Source organism: Bufo bufo, chromosome 2, assembly GCF_905171765.1.
Source record: "Bufo bufo chromosome 2, aBufBuf1.1, whole genome shotgun sequence".
NCBI classification, from domain to species: Eukaryota; Metazoa; Chordata; class Amphibia; order Anura; family Bufonidae; genus Bufo; species Bufo bufo.
In genome coordinates this window covers 684,979,193-685,000,865 of record NC_053390.1, presented here as the reverse complement: position 1 = coordinate 685,000,865, position 21,673 = coordinate 684,979,193, and the positions used below count along the sequence as shown (strand labels likewise).

Genomic DNA, 21,673 nt, shown 5'->3' with positions numbered 1-21,673 from the left:
ATGCGACTAAGAAAATTTCAGGAAAGACCAACTAGAGCAGCTGAATTTTATTTGGGGTTAATCAGAGGCACTTTAAATGATGGCAGGTGTATGCTGACTCCTATTTAACATGATTTTGAATGTGATTGCTGAATTCTGAACACAGCTACATCCCCAGTTATAAGGGTGTGCACACTTATGCAACCACATTATCTTAGTTATTTTTTTTGTTTAATTCACTCCACCTAAAAGATTTCAGTTTGTTTTTCAATTGAGGGGTACAGTTTATAGGTCACATTAAAGGTGGAAAAAGTTCTGAAATGATTTATCCTTGTCTATTTTTTTATACATCGCAGAAACCTGACATTTTAACAGGGGTGTGTAGGCTTTTTATATCCAGTGTATGTTCTAAAGAATTTTTTTGTTGTGTATTAGTGGGGGGGGGGGGGAGGGGCTTATTAGCCGTTGTGTGTTGAAGTGAGGAAATTACAGCCCTTTTTGGTGTGTATTAGTGGTAAAAAAAAACTTTATTTGCCGTTTAAAGCTGCAGTTATTTGATCTAAAGCCTATTTTTGGTGTGTATTAGTGGGGAAAAAGAAAAAGAGAAAATTATAGCCCTTTTTGGCATGTATTAGTGGCAACAAAAATATTATTTGTCGTTCACGGCCGCAGTTATATGTTCTAAAGCCTTTTTTTTGGCGTGTATTAGTGGGGAAAAAGAAAAAGGGCTTATTAGCGGTTGTGTGGTGACCAGCAACCCAGTGTTTCTCGATTTTCGACTTTGTTGCAAGTGACATCAGACACCCGCAGCCAAGAGTCGGTGGGTTAGTCAGACGTAACCCTTAGTTGTCATGACCAAGGAGCAGGCCCTGTGCCCTCACCTGTCCTCAACCTGCCTCTGTCCTTTTTATTTTCCCTCATTCAGAGAAGTACTATATGCTGTGGGCTCAGCTCCACTATATAGCAAGGATCAGCTACTAGAGGACAGTCAGCAGTAGTGATGAGCGGCAGGGGCAATATTCGAATGTTATATTTTGTGAATATTTGGGCAAATATTCGCTATATATTAGCAAATTCTAGAATTCGTTATCTCCAGTCATTATTTCTTAATTGCGGAAATCGACAATTGAAAAATTTGTGATAAAAATTTGCATTACGAAAATTCGCAATCAACACTACTCCTAAAGTCAAAGATATTGCAGCCTTCTCATTGGATCCCAAGCTAGAAGCAGGGAGGAATCAGGTGTTCTGATTTTTAAAAAAAATCTTGAATATTCAATATTACGAATATATCACTATACTCTAAATATTCGCGAATTCTCGAAGTGCCGATATTCGCGATAAAAATTCACAATTCAAATATTCGTGATCAACACTAGTCAGCAGCTACTGCCCAGCCAAGATCCTGAGGAGACATCCGCCGATTCCTCCGGAAGGCGGGCAAATAGTGATGATGAGAGTGGTGTGGGAGCTGGTGTTGCAAGCTGTCAGGCTTCTGGCTCAGAGACCGTTGAGGAAGGGATCAGTGGCGTGAAGACAGTACTTGATGATGATGTAGCTGATCGCAATTGGGAGCCGGGTGAAAAAGGGGCTTCATCGTCATCGGGAGAAGAGGGTGTCAGCTTGCGCTTGAGGCAGCGGTGGAGCCAGCAAGTTGGTGGCGTGGCCGGGAGTCAGCCGGGGGAGGTGAACATGACCATTTGTCAAATTTGTGGGCAGAAGTTGAAGCGTGGCCAGGGTGTCAATGTTGGCACCACGGCCCTGCGTCAACATATGCAGCGTCTCCATAAAATGTCCTGGGAGAACCATGGCTCCAATGTGGTGGTCCAGCCTGCCGCAGCAACTTCTGCATCACCCAGTGGCACACACACGATTTCAGGCAGTGAAGGCTCCACCACCTCAACCAAAGGAAGGTGTCTGTTCTTCCCATCATCTGATGATACTCCTGCTCCTCCTCCTCCTAGTCATTCATTCCGTCACCAATCGATCACGGTAGTGATTGCTAAGAGACAAGAGACAACAGTATGGGTGCACTTATCCAACGGCGCAGAAGCAGAACGTGCTCCTGGCCAATTTGCTGATACTGCAGTCCCTCCCTTTCCAAGTGGTGGACTCTGCATCTTTCAGAGAACTGATGGCTTGTGCCAAGTCGTGGTGGAGAGTCCCAAGCCGTCATTTATTTGCCAAAAAGGCAATAACAGCCCTGCACACATATGTAGAACAGAAGCTGGGCCAGTCCTTGAGCCTGTCAGTGTCTGCCAAAGTGCACGGCAGCGCCGACGTGTGGAGCTGTAACTATGGTCAAGGACAATATATGTCCTTTACGGCCCACTGGGTAAATGTGGTTCCTGCCCAGCCAAGCCAGCAACTTGGCCAGGTGACGCTGCTTCCACTTCCACGTTCTCACGCCGTTGGTCCTGCGACAATGTTCCCCTCTGCCTCCTCAACCTCCACCTTGTTCTTAGCCTCCACTGCAGGGAGAATTCACAGTGCCCCACCAGCATACCACATGTGCAGGGCACAGCGGTGTCACACTGTTCTGCAGCTAGTTTGCCTGAGCGAACAGAGACAAGAAATCTAATCCTGGCTTTATTTTCAACTCAGAATCGGAACCATGGTGACCGACAACGGGAAGAACATGGTGTCGGTGCTGCATCAACAAGGGCTGAGCCATGTGCCCTGCATGGTGCACATGTTCAATCTGGTTGTCAAGCGTTTCCTGAAGTCTTCCACCTATCTGCAAGACATCCTTAAAATGGCCAGGAAATTTTGCATGCACTTCAGTGCCAGAGCGGCGTCCCCAACATAGGCTGATATGCAACGTTTCCACCCGTTGGAATTCCACCCTCCATATGTTGGACCGACTATACGAACAGAGAAAGGATATAAACTATTTCTTCATGATACAGGCTGACAGAGGTACTCCACTGTGTAACTTAGATGTTAGCCACTGGCAGCTCATGTGTGACACATGCCATTTGCCCATGCACTTTGAGAAGGCCAGTTTATTAAATCTGGCTGGTCATGGGACTGAAGACATGGCACCTATAGGTCACTTCAACATGAGCCCTGTTGGGGCTGAACTAGAGGAGGAGGACATTGGAGTACAAGCAATGTGTAGCAAAATGGGTGTTTTTTTTTTTACACAGGTGACAGGAGAGGAGGAGCAGCCGGAGGAGCAAGAGGGAGATGAGGAAGACGAGGAAGATGACCCAGACACACCGTAACAGAATGCAGTGGAGATGGAGGCAGGGAATTCCTCCGAGTCACTTGCGCAAATGGCCTGATGCATGCTTACTTGCCTGAGTAGTGACAGCCAAAATGTCACCATTCGGCAGAGGGATGACTACTGGCTCTCCACCATGTTAGACCCTCGCTACCGGTCCAAAATGGGGGAATTTTTTACACCCGCTGAGAGGGAGGACAAACTGAACTACTATAGAGACATCCTATGTAGTCAGTTGGCCGCTGCCTATCTGCGCCATCGTCCATCCTCTCGCACGGCTCTCTGCGCTCACGTTCCACTGCCATGGCTGCTGGGAGGGAGGTGGCAGGAGCAGTACCAGATCCATCAGCAGCAGCCTGAGTCTAAAGTTGCTGATGGGAAGCTTTCTTAACCTGCATAGTGAATAAACTGCTCACCAGCAGCTAGACATAAAGCAAAACCTGAGCAAGCAGGTGGTGGCTTACTTGGATTGCACCCCGACCCCTTTTTAAGATTCTCTGGGCTACTGGGCAGCCAAACTGGACTTGTGGCCGCAACTTTGACCTTGAAAAGCTGTCCTGCTCGGCCAGTAGTGTGGCATCAGAGCGGGTGTTTAGTGCGGCGGGGGCCATAGTTACCCACAGTGGCGTGCCCAGGGTGTTTGGCACCCAGGGCGGGTCATTTCTCTGGCACCCCCCCAATACTTGACCACATACCTCTTACATCCAAGGACATCTCTTGTCATGTAGACCTTCTCTTTCCTCTTCTCCTCCGTTAGACCGCCATGAGAAATTCTTTCAGCCGCATTTCGTCTCTACAGAGTTTGTAATACAGACACATTAGATTTCTCAATTTTTCCATCAACCTCCCCATCCTGGTGTCCATACAGTGTCATCCTGCTCCCACCCCCAATACTCTGCCCGTTGTGCCCCCCAATGCCCCAGGTACTATACTGCCGAAAAAATAGTGACACTAATAGACATAATTGGGGTCATTTATCAAACTGGTTTAAAGTAGACCTGGATTTCCAAAAGAGCTTTCAAATATGAAACGTGGAATCTGATTGGCGGCTATGGGCAAAAAAGCCAGTTCTACTTTACACCAGTTTGATAAATTACCCCAAATGTCCCTATAGTGTCTACAGCAGTTAAAATGTCCCCTAGAGTGCCCCAAGTAATAATAACACCCTATATTGTGCTCCAGGTAATAATCCCTGTATAGTGTCCCCAGAAATAATAGAATGGCCCCTACAGTGCCTCCCCAACGGGCAACGTCCCCCACACTGCCCCATATAGGAATTTCCCCTACACTGCCCCCCACACAGTAATTTCCCCCACATAGTAGTGGCCCCCACACTGCCCCCACACTGTAGTGTCCCCCACACTGCACCTACACTGTAGTGTCCCCTACACAGTAGTGTCCAACACGCTGCCCCCCACACTGTAATGTCCCCTACGCTGCCCCCCACACTGTAGTGTCCCCCATGCTGCCCCCACACTGTAGTGTCCCCCACGTTCCCCCCACACAGTAGTGTCCCCCACGCTGCCCCCACACAGTAGTGTCCCCACATTGCCCATATAGTAATTTGCCCCCACACAGTATCCCACCATATCCCCCCCACGTTCTCCTGTGTGCACCCCCCTCATGTCCCCCAAAGTTGGCACATAAAATAAAATAAAATAATTTGCCCCCACACAATATCCCACCATATTTCCCCCCCAAACGTCCTCCTGTTTGCACACCGGCCCCCTCATGTCCCCCAAAGTTGGCACATAAAAGAAAAATAAATAAATAAATAAAAGCTAAATACTTACAGTCATGTGAAAAAATTAGGACACCCTTTGAAAGCATGTGGTTTTTTGTAACATTTTTAATAAATGGTTATTTCATCTCCGTTTCAACAATACAGAGAGATTAAAGTAATCCAACTAAACAAAGAAAACTGAAGAAAAGTCTTTTCAAGATCTTCTGTAAATGTCATTCTACAAAAATGCCTATTCTAACTGAGGAAAAAGATAGGACACCCTCACATGTATTCCCTCTTAAATTGGCTCAGATCTCACACAGGTATATCACACCAGGTGCACATAATTAGTAGATCGTTACTCTGCATGTTGAATGAGGCTTGCCCTATTTAAACCTCAGACATTTAGTTTGGTGTGCTCCTGACTGTTGAAGTGAGAGTGAGCACCATGGTGAGAGCAAAAGAGCTGTCAGAGGACTTCAGAAAAAAGATTGTAGCAGCCTATGAGTCTGGGAAGGGATTTAAAAAGATCTCAAAAGATTTTGAAATCAGCCATTCCACTGTCCGGAAGATAGTCTACAAGTGGAGGGCTTTCAAAACAACTGCCAACATGCCCAGGACTGGTCGCCCCAGCAAGTTCACCCCAAGAGCAGACCGCAAGATGCTAAAAGAGGTATCCAAAAACCCTAAAGTGTCATCTCGAGAACTACAGCAGGCTCTGGCTACTGTTGATGTAGAAGTACATGCCTCTACAATCAGAAAGAGACTGTACAAGTTTAACTTGCATGGGAGGTGTGCAAGGAGGAAACCTTTGCTTTCCAAGAGAAACATCGAGGCCAGACTGACATTTGCCAGCGATAAAGTTGACAAAGACCAGGACTTCTGGAATAATGTTCTTTGGACAGATGAGTCCAAAATTGAATTATTTGGACACAACAGCAGAGGACATGTTTGGCGTAAACCAAACACAGCATTCCAAGAAAAGAACCTCATACCAACTGTGAAGCATGGAGGTGGAAGTGTCATGGTTTGGGGCTGCTTTGCTGCAGCAGGACCTGGTCAGCTCACCATCATAGAATCCACGATGAATTCTACTGTGTATCAGAAGGTGCTTGAAGAACATGTGAGACCATCAGTTAGAAAATTAAAGCTGAAGCGGAACTGGACCATGCAACATGACAATGACCCAAAACATACTAGTAAATCAACCAAAGATTGGCTGAAAAAGAAGAAATGGAGAGTCCTGGAATGGCCAAGTCAAAGTCCAGATTTGAATCCCATTGAGATGCTGTGGGGTGACTTGAAAAGGGCTGTACGTGCAAGAAACCCCTCAAACATCTCACAGCTGAAAAAGTTCTGCATTGAGGAGTGGGGTAAAATTTCCTCAGACCGATGTCGAAGACTGGTAGATGGCTACAAGAACCGTCTCACTGCAGTTATTTCAGCCAAAGGAGGTAACACTCGCTATTAGGGGCAAGGGTGTCCTATCTTTTTCCTCAGTTAGAATAGGCATTTTTGTAGAATGACATTTACAGAAGATCTTGAAAAGACTTTTCTTCAGTTTTCTTTGTTTAGTCGGATTACTTTAATCTCTCTGTATTGTTGAAACGGAGATGAAATAACCATTTATTAAAAATGTTACAAAAAACCACATGCTTTCAAAGGGTGTCCTAATTTTTTCACATGACTGTACCTGCGCTTGCTTGCAGAGTCCCGTCACTGTACTGCTGAGTCCCGACACAGGCGCGCGATGACGTTATCACGCGCGCCTGCGCCAGGATTTCTTTACCACATAGGCTTCAGGCCTACTAGGCCTGAAGCCTATGGTGGTGATCTGCGGCGGGGCAGGGAACTATGCGCTCCGCTCCCTGCCCCACCGCAGTATGTGGGTGTCAGCGCTTCAGCAATGAGCGCTTCCATCTGTATTGATGGAAGCACTTATTGCTTCTGGGCCTGCTGGCACCCCCATTAGAGTCGGCACCCGGGGAGGACCGCCCCCCTGGGAACACCACTGGCTACCCCAAGGGGAACTCGCATTTCCACCCAAAATGTGGAGAGACTGACCTTTGTCAAGATGAATCAGGTGTGAATCAGCCAGGATTTCCACCCAAAAAAGCCTAATGCACCTCCACACATTGTCACCTTGCCACTCTGTGGTTTCCTGATGCTTTTGCCACCTCCACACTATGTCACCTTACCACTCTGATGCTGATGCCACCTCCACACTCTGTCATTGTGCCACTCTTTGGTCTCCTGGTACTGCTGCCACCTCCACACTCTGTCATTATGCCACTCTGTGGTCTCCTGATGCTGCTGCTACCTAAACACTATGTCACCTTGCCACTCTGTGGACATCTCATGCTGCTGCTACCACCTCCACACTCTGTTATTGTGCCACTCTGTGGTCTTCTGATGTTTGATGTTGCTGCTACCTCCACACTATGTCACCTTGCCACTCTGTGGTATCCTGATGCTGCTGCCACTTCCACACTATGTCACTTTGCCAATCTGTGGTCTCTTGAGACTGCTGCTGCAACCTCCAGACTCTGTCATTGTGCCACTCTGTGGTCTCCTGATGCTGCTGCTACCTCCACACTGTCGTCTTGCCACTCTGTGGTCTCCTGATGCTGCCGCCACCTCCACACTATGTCACCTAGCAACTATGTTGTCTCCTGATGCTGCTGCCACCTCCACACTATGTCAGGTTACCACTCTGTGGCCTCCTCATGCTTCTGTTGCCACATCCAGACACTGTCATTGTGCCACTCTGTGGACTCCTGATGCTGCAGCTACCTCCACACTATGTCCACTTGCCACTCTGTGGTCTCCTGATGCTGCTGCTACCTAAACACTATGTCACCTTGCCACTCTGTGGCCATCTCATGCTGCTGCTACCACCTCCACACTCTGTCATTGTGCAACTCTGTGGTATCCTGATGCTGCTGGCCCTCCATACTACAGTATGTCACCTTGCCACTCTGTGGTCTCTAGATGCTGCTGCAACCTCCACACTATGTCACCTTGCAACTATTTTGTCTCCTGATGCAGCTGCTACCTGAACACTGTTACCTTGCCACATTGTGGCCTCCATATGATGCTGCTGCCACCTCCACACTATGTCACCTTGCCACTCTATGGTCTCCTAATGCTGCTGCCACATCCACACTATGTCACTTTGCCACTCTGTGTCCTCCTCATGCTGCTTCCCCCTCCACACTATGTCACTGGGCCACTCTGTGGACTGCTCATGCTTTTCTTACCCTCCCCACTTTGTGACTGGGCCACAGATCCTGTCTGTATAGAAGCTGTAAGGCCTGTATGGTCCCATCAAAATTGGCTTATGATTTGGTAGCCAAAATCAGGAGTAAATACAAAACACAGAAGACATTAAAATATTCCATTCACGTGTCATCTCTGTTTTGGATCCAGTCCTGTTTTTTTTTTTTTTTTTGGCATTAGCAATACTGATGGATTACTGACCAAATGTTGACCAAGTGAAGGTAGATGCTCAACAGACAGGATCCATTTTTTGGGGGGTTATTATTCTAACGGATCAGAGGAAGGGCAAAATAATCAGTGACATCAACACAAACTTACTGCTGACACCCTCTGTACTCTACTTGTATAAGCATTTAATAGAACAGGTTCTGTAGACTTCTATGTGGAATCAGCTGACAACGGTGTAAAATAAGTGCGCACTTTCACGCTATAGTAGAATCTTGGGCCTCTGCACTGTTCTTTATACCTGACGCTAACATCGACCTGTAAGGCTGAGTTTACACTTGAGTTATTTGGTCAGTTTTAGCCCAGTAACTGCCTAAATAAGTGAAGTGTGCAGTGATTCTAAGAGCGACTCCTGTCATCTGCATGTCATACTGACTCACAGTATTGTTTCACTACCACAGCAAACTCACTATGCATGCTGCTGCAAGGCACAGTGTTCTACACCACTATACAGGTTCTCTGCCACCAGGAAATAGCTGTTTTTTAAAGCAATTCGCCCCAAATGAATTTTGATCGAATCTTTTCAAAAAATTTGGCGAACCGACCGAATCAATTTTTTTTTTAATTCGCTCATCTCTAAATATCGACGAAGCATGGAGCGAAACCCGGGTTGGGCAGAATTGTAAAGACAGCTCTGACTGCTTGTTTTATCTCATGTTTGTGAGTATAATAAACTCTATTTGTATGTCGACCTTGTTTCGGTGCTTCTCTATTGGAGAAATTATATGTTTTAGTGGTGGTGAAGGAGGACGAAAAGAAGGAGAGTCGTGGAGTATATGATGTGCCTATATATCAAACTGCGCTTGTGAGTACAATCACATAAGGAATTTTTGGTGATCTGCAGTCCTTCACTATTTGCGTATTTTCTGACATCCCATAGGAGCCCTGGTTTGGTGACAGTGGGACCTGATAACTCTTATTGCCCCATCTACCCATAGTGTTTATATATATGGCACATGCTCAACCAACAAACATCTCTAATTCCTTAATGGGAAATTAAATTGTTTTTTTCTTTTAATGTCTGTATGAATTCGAGAGGAGGATGGGGGTGCCTCACTGAAACTCTACCCTACCTGAAGAATAGCTTAGCTACAGCTCTGCTACTACGAGAGACTATCTCTAACATACAGCGCCTAATGTAGTTTTATATTGCGGCTGACAAATTCCTTGTGGCTAAGTGGCATTTTTAAGCCTACTGCAAATGGCAAAAACCACACAACTAAACTGATCATGAGGTCTATCAGGGACACTTGGAAAAATCCTGTTGAAAATGATACAAGTGCAAAATAGTTTTGAACAGTCCTTTCTTTTACCATAAACCTGGCATCTACTTACAGTGATACATTACTGATTTTTCAGAATGACTTTTGCTACACATCTACATGCAACTATTTTTTTTATATTATATGCAATGTGTGGTCTTATAGAGTACTGAGATTCTATACAATAATGGGAGTTACAGAATATAAATTATCCATTTGTCTTGCCTTGTGATGCTGACTGTGAGTTCACTGCAGTGTGATATTGGCTACATGTCATTCAAACCAGAAGCAATCAATGCTGGATTTAGGTGGTTTATTAGAAAGAAGCAAGGTGCTTCGCAGAAACATAACAGGGAGTGTGCTTCGCCAACTGATCCCAGTGGAAAGGGTTAGAAGAGCTTGACTTTCTACTTTCCTTACGTCAAAAGAATTGTTCTCCCTAGAGATTTTTTTTTAAATCTATTCCTTCAAAAAAGTCATAATTCTCTACTATAACCCTGTCAATTGTGGGGGATTTTCAGATGGTTTCTAATAAAGCCTTAGCAGATGATGTTCTGTTCTATATCTTGTATTTGATTCCAGCTGTGTAATTACAGATACACTGTATGGATACCTTACACCTACTGGAGCTTTTATGACATCCCATTTTAAATCCAAAAGAATTAATATGAGATTGGTACCCATCTTTCCATTTGCAGCTAAAACAGCTTCCACTCTTCTATGAATGTTTTCCACAGGATTTTGGAGTGTATCTGTGGTAAATTTTGGGCATTTATTAAGGTATTCATTAAAGTATTTGTTAGGTCAGACAATGATGTTCGACAAGAGGGCTTTTCTCATAATCTGTTCTAGTTGATCCCACAGATGGGGCTGAGATCAGGGCTCTGTACGGCCAGTCATGTTCTTCAATACCACCCATGCCTTTATGGGCCTTGCTTCGTGCACTGAAGCACAGTTATTGAAAATCTCTTGATATGATGAAGAGTTAAGATTTCCCTTCACTAGAACTTAGGAGTCTAGGCCACTCCTTGGAAAACAACCGAATACCCTCCTCCAGCAAACTCCACAGTTGACGCAATGCAATCCAGCAGGTAACGTTCTCCTGGCATTCACCAAGCCCAGATCTGCCTACTCCCAGATATTGAGGAGAAATGCCATTTGTCACTCCACAGAACACGATCCAGAGTGTATTTAATGCCAGAGAAGGATGAGAACTATACAACCATTGAGTTTGAAGATTGTTGGTGACTTTTAAGCACTGTGAGCCTTCAAAATGTAGACTTTTCTGACTTTCTTGCATACACAATTTGTGGCTGCAGTTTTACCATTCATTCCAGTTATGAAATATGGGTGGGGAAGTGGGTGTGGTTAGCTATCTTAATGAGATTCACTCCAGATTCATCACTGAAACTTTTTTTTAAAGTTGAAATAAATATATATTTCAGTAGGAAGGTGGAGTAGGAAAACTAGAGTAACTTCTCTAGACAAAAGTTTTAGGTGTAAGAATAAGACAAATTTATCAAGTTATATGAGACATTTGATAAATGTGGCATAAAGTACTCCAACAAAGACTCAAGCAAAACTAACTTCAAATATTCCCCTCATGATAAATTCAACCCACAGAGGGAGGGTAATATTTGAAGTCAGTTTTACTTTACGTTACTGTGGTTTCTAAATGCTTTTACTTTGCAATAATACCTTTAACAGTTTATCATGGATTATCAAGGAGGGAAGAAATTCCATGACTTGTTACAATGGTGATATCCTATTACAGTAATATGCTTTAAAAAAAAAATCCCTCACACAGCTCCATAGACATAATTACACTGAACAAAAATAGACGCAACACTTTCGGTTTTGCTCCCATTTTGTATGAGCTGAACTCAATGATCTGAAACATTTTCTTCATACACAAAAGACCCAGCACTTATCCTTTGCCGAAATAATCCATCCCACCTCACAGGTGTGGCATATCAAGGTGCTGATTAGACAGCATGAATATTGCACAGGTGTGTCTTAGACTGCTCACAATAAAAGGCCACTCTGAAATGTGCAGTTTGATCACACAGCACAATGCCACAGATGTCTCAATGTTTGAGGGAGCGTGCAATTGGCATGCTGACTGCAGGAATGTCTACCAGAGCTGTTGCCCGTGCAATAAATGTTCTTTTCGCTACCATTAGCCTCCTCCAAAGGAGTTTCAGAGAATTTGGCAGTATATCCAACCGGCCTCACAACCGCAGACCAGTGCAGGACCTCCACATCCAGCATGTTCAATTCCATGATCATCTGAGACCAGCCACCCGGACAGCTGCAGCAACAATCGGTTTGTATAACCAAAACATTTCTGCACAAACTGTCAGAAACCATCTCAGGAAAGCTCATCTGCATGCTCGTTGTTCTCATCATGGTCTGGACCTGACTGCAGTTTATCGTCATACTTGATTTGAGTGGGCAAATGCTCACATGTGATGGCGTTTAACACGTTGGAGAGTCGTTCTGTTCACGGATGAGTCCTGGTTTTCACTGTTCAGGGCGGATGGCAGACAGCGTCGTGTGAGTGAGCGGTTTGCTGACGTCAACGTTGTGGATCGAGTGGCCCATGGTGGCGGTGGGGTTATGGTATGGGCAGGCATATGTTATGGACAACAAACACAGGTGAATTTCATTGATGGCATTTTGAATGCACAGAGATACCCTGACAAGATCCTGAGTCCCATTGTTGTGCCATTCATCCACGACCATCACCTCATGTTGCAGCATGATAATGCACAACCCCATATTGCAAGGATCTGTACACAACTCCTGGAAGCTGAAAACATCCCAGTTCTTGCATGGCCAGCATACTCACCGTACATGTCACCCATTGAGCATGTTTGGGATGCTCTGGATTGCGTATTACAACAGCATGTTCCAGTTCCTGCCAGTATTCTGCAATTTCGCGCAGCTATTGAAGAGGAGTGGACCAACATTCCACAGGCCACAATCAACAACCTGATAAACTATGCGATGGAGATATGTTGCACTGTGTGAGGCAAATGGTGGCCACACCAGATACTGACTAGTTTTCTGACCCTCGCTAACACAGATTTAGACAGATTTGTGAACAATATTTGAGAGTAATGAGTATTTTGTGTATGTAGAAAATGTTTCAGATCTTTGAGTTCAGCTCATGCAAAATGGGAGCAAAACCGAAAGTGCTGCGCTTATATTTTTGTTCGGTGTATAAAAAAGTTTTATATATTTTATAAAGTTTTTATTTTTTTATTCAGTATTAAAACAAGAAATGTGGTATTGCAGTGATCATACTGACCCAGAGAATGGTCAGTTTTACAGCCTAGGGAATGCCATAAAAACGAAACTATGGCGCAATTGCATTTTTTTCCAATTCCACTTCATTTGGACTTTTCTCAGCTTCCTACTACAATGTATGCAATATTAAATAGTGTAATTTGAAAGTACATTTTTCCCCGCAAAAAACAAGCCCCTCATACATATTTGTGAACTGAAAAGTGAAACATTTAAGGCTCTTGGAAGGCAGAGTGTAAAAAAATGAAATTTTTGAATGGGCCTGCCTAAGTAACCCCCTCCTCCCACGCTACCCTCACAAGCCGGGCAGCCACGCCATCCGTTTCACTGTATATACTGTCACTGTATATAATGTTAATGTTCAATACTGATGGGATGGGCTTCTTCTGAGTTCAGGCCCCGTAGCAGCAACTTCCCCTGCTTCCACTATAGCTACGCCACTGAGTCTGACACATTTTTCAACTGTATAGTCTATCTATCCATCCCTCTTTCTTGGCTTTGTTTACACCTAATTTTTTGGAAAAATTTTTACACACAATGTCACGTTTTAAGCCATGCAGCTTTCACATTTTCACAAAGCCATGGCCCAATAAAAAACTGTGGTTGAAGGCACATATGTCAGTTTTTTTTTAAGCAAATTGCATCAGAATTCTAGCAAGGTTTGAATAGTTTTGCAAGATTTAAAACTAAGCTCTGCCACGTTGATAAATTTATCTCAGCTACATTTCATCTTCTTCAAAGTATTGCTATATAGATAAGTGAAATAAATACACCAAAGACACAATGAAAATAGGAAAAAAAGGTTTATGACTTGGATCAGTATTCATCTCTGTAAGAGTTATGCACGTGGTTCACACGGTTCAACATCCGCATGCAAGCATACAAGCTCTATCAGGGGGTATATGATAGAAACAATTTGTTAGGAGCAATGCTTATGGGTAAAATGGGTCTGTATATAACTAAATGCCATGAACTTGGAGGAATTTAGAGTTTAAGTAAATGTCCTATATAGAGATGGCCTTGCGGTTCGCCCGGAGGTCGTTTTGACGGCGAACTTTGCGTGTTCGCGATTCGCCAAACATGCGAACATATGGAGATATTCGCTCCCGCCATATTCTTTTACATTGTGAAGAACTTTGACCCATGACACATCCATCAGGTGGTACTGGACAGCCAATTGAGACGTTTCAGCACATGGACATACCCCCTGCCTTATAAATAAACCTGATGTGACCACCATTTTACATTCAGTGTTTTGCCAGTGTAGGGAGAGGATGCTGTGTGGAGCAGGGACAGGCTGTTATGGACACCAAAAGCTAGCTAATAGGGCCACAAAAGTCCTTTTAAGGACTGGTATAGGTGTGCTATCGATAGGTGTGATACACAGAGGGGTACGATATACTTATAATATACTTTTATAATGAGTCAAAAACACATAAATCTATATAGTGATCACCTGGAAGTCAGGGGCCTAGGGGCTAGGGGCTTACTAGGGCCATTTTTATATAGGGTAAGGTTCCGGACAGGGTCGCTCTTATCAGGGCAGGTGGTCTGTGGTTAGGCTATCAGGGCCAGAATAGCACCCCCCTGTAGGGCAATATCAGGGACAGTTCTTTGCCCACCCTGTCCTTCAATACCACATCATCATCTATCCCAGGGATGGATGTTTTTTGCTTTCCCTCCGGGATTCATGGATGTGCACTGGAACCCCCCGGATTGTGGTAGGACATATGGTTTCTGATTTGGTGCCGCCGAGCACCTGATTTAGTGCCGCTGAGCACTTGATATTGCCTACCACATCTATGCTTTTTGCTTAACTTTAATAATTTAATTTATTTTTATTTTGAGGATATCTTTTCCATTTACACGTCCGCAAAATGGTTTCGTATCCGTTCCGCAATTTTGCGGAACGGGTGCAGACCCATTCATTTTCAATGGGGCCGGAATGTGATGTCTGCATCCGCATCTACGGATCCGCATCCGCATTTGCGGATCTGGACTTCCGCATCCGTGCTTCCGTTTCTGCAAAAAAATAGAACATGTCCTATTCTTGTCCGCAATTGCAGACAAGATTAGGCATTTTCTATTATAGTGCCGGCGATGTGCGGTCCGCAAATTGCGGAATGCACATTGCCGGTGTCCGTGTTTTGCGGATCCGCAAAACACTTACGGACGTGTGAATGGACCCTCATAGTAACATTATTAAAGGTTACGTTTTATCTTTATGTATATTCTAATGGATTGCCTTCCTTGTACAATGTTATAATATACTTTCTATGTTAGAAAGTATTTATAGTGCATTTTATTGTGTGGCAGTTGTGTGCGGTTCTGCTGCGATACTGCAGGTATATAGAGGGACAAGCGTTATTGGAACAAATAATTTCCACTGGTGTGATATACCAGTCGCCCCCCCCAAAAAATTATTGAAGCGGGGAGTTATATACCAATATACTTTCTTTATAGTGCATTTGGGTACTGTATAGTGCATTTGCGCATGCGCGTACGCGAAAATTATATTGCCGATATTTTGCATTGAAAAACTTAATGAATGGACATCGCAAATTTAAATAAAACATCTGGTATGTCACTGTCCATGTTGTGGGACTATTTGTGCACTTCTAGTAATTATTTCTTGGCTCCAAATATAAGCTGAAGGTTTTTCAGGTTCGCCTGCCACTAAAATGAATGGGACCCAACGCGAACTTGCGGTTTCGCGAACATTTGATCGCGTTTGCGCACCGTCCCGGCAGATGTTCGTCCATCACTAGTCCTATATACCTGTATGAAAGCTTTTTTATTGCTCTACACAAATTTGTATATATGCAGTCAGGTACATAAATATTGGGACATCGACACAATTGTAACATTTTTGTCTCTATACACCACCACAATGGATTTGAAATGAAACAAACAAGATGTGCTTTAACTGCAGAATGTCAGCTTTAATTTGAGGGTATGTACATCCAAATCAAGTGAACGGTGTAGGAATTACAACAGTTTGCATATGTGCCTCCCACTTGTTAAGGAACCAAAAGTAATGGGACAATTGGCTTCTCAGCTGTTCCATGGCCAGGTGTGTGTTATTCCCTCATTATCCCAATTACAATGAGCAGATAAAAGTTCCAGAGTTCATTTCATGTGTGCTATTTGCATTTGTAAGCTGTTGCTGTCAACTCTCAAGATGAGATCCAAAGAGCTATCACTAACAGTGAAGCAAGCCATCATTAGGCTGAAAAAACAAAACAAACTCATCAGAGAGATAGCAAAAACATTAGGCGTGGCCAAAACAACTGTTTGGAACATTCTTAAAATGAAGGAATGCACCTGTGAGCTCAGCAACACCAAAAGACCCGGAAGACCACGGAAAACAACTGTGGTGGATGACCGACAAATTATTTCCCTGGTGAAGAAAATACCCTTCACAACAGTTGGCCAGATCAAAAACACTCTCCAGGAGGTAGGTGTATGTGTCATGACCGGCGTACGCAAAGGGAGTGAAATGGGAAGGCCCTGTCCAAGGGAGAGGGAAAGGTGGTGACCCCTGACTCACCTTGAGGCTGGCACCTGACTACCCTGATGTCCCTAGACGGGTTCCTCACCCGTATGCCGATCACTTACCGAAACCCTGGCTTTCCCTAAGATGAGCCCTATGTAGTGAACGGGGCGGTGGGAACACTAGTCCGCACCACTGACACTAAAAGGAAAACACCAAGGAGAGGACAGATAAAACAGACAAAACATAAAATCCCAGGTGGACGACAACAGCAGACAACATAAGTCCAACAGGGATCCGGAGGGTAACGTTCTGGAACAGCAACCAGGGAACACAGCTACACAGCTCCAGTGGGTCAGTATAGAAGTCCAGGCAGGAAGCTCTATATCTGGCAACCAGAGAAGTGGGAGAGGGGAATATAAGGAGGTTGGGATTGATGGACAAGAAACAGCTGAGGAGAAGGAGCTACGGATCCCTGAGTGAGCCAAAAAGGGTTGCAAGGCAAACCCAGAAAGCTACCATTAAGAATCAGCCCTATCTTTATACAAGGAGCGCACAGCCACCCGCTGCGACTTCCTGACCCCGGTTATAACGGAGTCAGGCGTGGCTCTTGACACCCTCGTGACAGGATGTGTGTCAAAGTCAACAATCAAGAGAAGACTTCACCAGAGTGAATACAGAGGGTTCATCACAAGATGTAAACCATTGGTGAGCCTCAAAAACAGGAAGGCCAGATTAGAGTTTGCCAGACATCAAAAAAAGCCTTTTTAGTTCTGGAACAACATCCTATGGACAGATGAGACCAAAATCAACTTGTACCAGAGTGATGGGAAGAAAAGAGTATGGAGAAGGAAAGGAACTGCTCATGATCCTAAGCATACCACCTCATCAGTGAAGCATGGTGGTGGTAGTGTCATAGCATGGGCATGTATGGCTGCCAAATGCAACTGGTTCTCTTGTATTTATTGATTATGTGACTGCTGACAAAAGCAGCAGGATGAATTTTGAAGTGTTTCGGGCAATATTATTTGCTCATATTTAGCCAAATGCTTCAGAACTCATTGGACGGCGCTTCACAGTGCAGATGGACAATGACCCAAAGCATACTGCAAAAGCAACCAAAGAGTTTTTTAAGGGAAAGAAGTGAAATGTTATGCAATGGCCAAGTCAATCCCCTGACCTGAACCTGATTGAGCATGCATTTCACTTGCTGAAGACAAAACTGAAGGGAAAATGCCCCAAGAACAAGCAGGAACTGAAGAAAGTTGCAGTAGAGGCCTGGCAGAGCATCACCAGGGATGAAACCCAGCGTCTGGTGATGTCTATGAGTTCCAGACTTCAGGCTGTAATTGACGGCAAAGGATTTGCAACCAAATATTAAAAAGTGAAAGTTTGATTTATGATTATTATGTCCCATTACTTTTGGTCCCTTAACAAGTGGGAGGCACATATGCAAACTCTTTTAATTCCTACACCGTTCACCTGACAGTCTGCAGTTAAAGCACATCTTGTTTGTTTCATTTCAAATCCATTGTGGTGGTGTATAGAGCCAAAAATGTTAGAATTGTGTCGATGTACCAATATTTATAGACCTGACTATATATATATATATATATATATATATATATATATATATATATATATCTATATATATATGTCTTAGGCTGCATACGGAAATAATCTTAGGGTACAGCCACACAAGCAGGTTTTTGCAAGCCAAAGTCCAGAGTGGATCATAGCAGGAGAGAAAGTATAAAATTCTTCTCTTTTTTTAATTCACTTCATGTTTTGGCTTCCCAAACTGCACACAAAAACCTGATTTGTGTGGCTGTACCCTTAAATTATTACTACTACTTATTTTAATCCACTGCAACGAACACAACCTACCTACCTTGGCTGTAGTTCATGGAAATATGCCTGTTTTCAACTATACTGTTTGTAACTTTATAAACTGCATTGCTAAGTGACTAGTGTTTTATTTTTATACCTAACATGAAACAGTAGAATGCTGAAACTGAGAAACAGATGCAGAGTAAGATCACACATACAGAAAGCGAAGTGAGAAGCACAACACATTTAATAAAGCTCTTAACACCTTAATGAAAGTGTAAGTAGATCCTGCAAACTGCCATATATAAATGAAATAAATTTTTTGTTGCGACATAAAAATAATTATAGCACTCATGATGTATGCAATCATCTTTCTGAATATAAGACTATTCCTGATGTGCTGGCCTTTAATGGTATGATATAAGCAGGAAGAATTCATCATCATGAATTATCTGTTAATCTTGTAATGAAAAAAATATAGATAGGTTTAATTATTTTATGAGTCCTAATTTTGCATTCAATTTCACCAAATTCACTGTGCACTTTTTGAGCATAATGTGCATGTCTATGTATACACACTTGCTATCAATCACTGATAATACTTCCCCCGTATATAGCTATCAGTGACTGACAGCTATCTCTGTATACACACTTGCAGAGAGAATGCTACCAATCATTGATAACACCTACCCTGTGTACAACTATCATTGACTGACAGCTATCTATGTATACACACTTACACAGAGAATGCTTTCAATCACTGATAACATATCCCCTGTGTACAGCTAACAGTGACTGACCGCTATCTCTGTATACACACTTACACAGAGAATACTATAAATCACTAATATCATCTCCCCCATGTACAACTGAAGTTAGAAATGGCAGAGATTTAAATGTAAAAATGACAAGTTTTACTTAATCTTTTCACACAAAACAATAATATCAGTCTGCTCAGCATCTCCTGCTCTTTAAAATGCTGTGTACAGATTGTATTACATTTTGTAGTGACAGGCCCTTTTTAAGATATATGAGGGGACTTCTTGTTTAGTACAAATGACTGGTGTACACATAAACCAGTCCTAAGGTGGAATAAAATGCAGATTACATTGCATCAAACATTGCCATATGCCCTATTTTCATAGACTGGGTGAGTTCATCAGCTTAGAAATTAAAACATATTTTAACAGTATTAGATGTCAGGCAATGCTTTAATTATCCATCAAAAACAAAAGACATTTTTCCATGCAAAGTATTTTTAGTCATGTGACTGTACATTGAATTGGCTTTTACGTCAGAGTTCTGGTGTGGAAAAGTCATAAATTTTGCCTCACACTGTATTTGCAGCAGAAGTTCTAACTTTTTGGCCTTCAAGCCACTTTTTAGAAGTGGTGCGAAAAGGGGTATTGCGAGACATTCCTGAACCTCAACATAAATTTGTTGCATCCTTTGTCAGAGCAGAGGGAATCAAGACCAAGACTTGGTAAACGTACCTCATAGTTTACTTTTCACCTAAAATTGTCTTCTCTCTTGAGTCATTTGTGTAAGAACCTTTCTAGATGCCTTCTTTTAGTTTGTCAAAAGACTGGAAGTGTGAGGCTAGATTTAGTTCAGGGATTATTTTCTGTGTATAAATTGGAAAATGCTCACAGACTTTTCAAAACATTTTCTGTGTGTTTTTAGTGTATGTTTGGCTAATATATATTTGTATACATTTTTGTTAACTAAATTGGAAACTTCAGTCTAGTGCAACATATTCCCCTGCAATGTTGAGCCAGAGAAAGGAAAAAAACTCACGAAGGTGAATCCATTTTTTCTAATCTGAGAGTGTAAACTTGTTCCCTACTCCAAATATACCCGAAAACAATACATAGTTAAATATGCATTCTCAACCATAATCAACCACACCTTTATTGTGGTACACATGCAATCTGTATTCAAAATGCTTAAGAACATTATCTCTCCCAAATTTCCAAAAGATTTCCCAATATCAGAACAAATGCATATTAAAGTGGTCATCTAGGGTGTTTAATATTGATGACAAATCCTCAAGATTAGATTGGGGGGGGGCAACTTCCACAAACCTCTTACTAGGTCATTAATGTCCCATTCATCGGTCACATGGCCTAGGCACAGCTCAGTCCTATTCAAGTTAATGGTTGCAATATTAAGTTTCCCCAAAGCACCACAGCCATATCAATCAGATGATTGGCAAGGGTGCCGGGTGTCACACCCCCATAGATCAGGTATTGATGACTGTTTTAATTTGAGTTCGGAAGATTTGAGAATAAATAAGCCTACACAGGCTAAGTGAATAAATGTATTTACTAAATGTGATAAAATATATAAAACAGACAAATGACATACAGAGTAGTAACGGTAAATAAGAGCCAATAACTGGCTTAGAACTTCTGTTGCCATGTCGTAGCACATGGCCAACGTTGCATGGTGATACAAGAGAGAGATAGTGACCGACAACATCCTATCTGGATGATGTTGTCAGCTGAGCTTCGTTTTTTTTTTCTTTGTGCACAAAGGTTTATATCTTTCAGCCACTCCTCCTAACGATGTCCAGTGTACAATACGCAAATATCACTCAGGAATTTATTGTATATGTTATCTAACTATCCCCAATTCATTACATTACAAAGAATATCAATACAAATAGTATAGAAGGTGATATAATATTTTAAGGGTACAGAACCAATCAGTACTTAAGTATGTAGAGAATTCTTACAACACAATGATCTATTCTGAGGATAGGATATCAATATTAAACCCCTTTAACATGCGAAGGAAGTCCATGCTTGGACAGAAATAGTTTCTTAAAGTGGTATTCCCATTTGATTAAATTATAACATAGTGCTAGGATATGCCATCACTTTATGATTCTGGAGTCGAACCACTGGGACCCCAACCAACTTTAACCCCTTAGTGACCAAGCCTGTTTGGGCCTTTATGACCAAGTGTTTTTCTTCCTTTTTTTTATGGTCTCGTTCCAAGAGCTATAACTTTTTTATTTTTTCATCTATATAGCTTTATGAGGGCTTGTTTTTTACGGGACAAGTTGTAGTTTTTAATGGCGCCATTTTGGGGTACACATAACTTTCTGATTAACTTTTATTAACTCTTTCTGGGAGGGAGATGGGGAAAAATAGCAATACTGCCACTGCGTTTTTACATTATACATTTTTTGGCGTTCATTTTTCGGTACAAATAACATAATATCTTTATTCTCTGGGTCAGTACGATTACAGTGATACTAAATACTTATAATTTTGTTTACGTTTTACTACTTTTTTTGCAATAAAACACCTTTTATTAACCCAAAAAATTATTTTGCATTG

At 42.7% G+C, this 21,673-nt stretch overlaps 1 long non-coding RNA gene across 1 annotated transcript; it reads right to left on the bottom strand.

The window, feature by feature from the left end:
• Positions 1 to 1,655: 1,655 nt before the first annotated feature.
• Positions 1,656 to 20,062, bottom strand: LOC120991753. The gene is made up of 3 exons (XR_005776798.1): positions 20,052 to 20,062; positions 3,622 to 3,627; positions 1,656 to 1,761 (listed from the first exon to the last, which is right to left on the bottom strand). It is a non-coding gene; the product is annotated as an uncharacterized LOC120991753 (long non-coding RNA).
• Positions 20,063 to 21,673: the final 1,611 nt, after the last annotated feature.